Source organism: Ursus maritimus, unplaced genomic scaffold (genome assembly GCF_017311325.1).
Source record: "Ursus maritimus isolate PB19 unplaced genomic scaffold, ASM1731132v1 scaffold_13, whole genome shotgun sequence".
Taxonomy (NCBI): domain Eukaryota; kingdom Metazoa; phylum Chordata; class Mammalia; order Carnivora; family Ursidae; genus Ursus; species Ursus maritimus.
In genome coordinates this window covers 19,284,700-19,285,171 of record NW_024423675.1, presented here as the reverse complement: position 1 = coordinate 19,285,171, position 472 = coordinate 19,284,700, and positions in this window count along the sequence as shown.

Sequence of the window (472 nt, the reverse complement as noted above, 5' to 3'; positions counted from 1 at the left end):
GTCCCTTCCCTCTATTCCGAGGCCTCGTTTTTTCAAGCTCCCCCCAACACACACCAACCCCGGCGACTCCGCACCCCAAGTGGGCAAAGGAGTCCGAGGCTCCTTACTTCTAGGGAAGGAGGCGAGGGCCTGTCACAGGGCGAGGTAGCAAGGAGGCCTGCCGAAGCCCGCGGGCTCTGGTTTTTGCAATAGAGGCTCGGAATGCAACAGAAAAGGTTTCCTTCTGCGCCTCTGGGAAGCACCTCACGCGCCAGAACATGGGCCACAAAAAGCAAGCCCACCTGGCTTCCCCCAGACTAGAGAAGCAAGGGCCAGTGTAGGCCCGAGGCTAACTGAAAACCCAGGCCTCCGCAAGGGTCGGCTGGAATTTGGGCGGCCGCAAAGTTTCCTTCTCTCTTCCCTCTGCCCTACTTTTAACATTTCTCCTTTTCTCTTTTTGTTCACATTCACTTTACTTGAATTTTAAAAATGG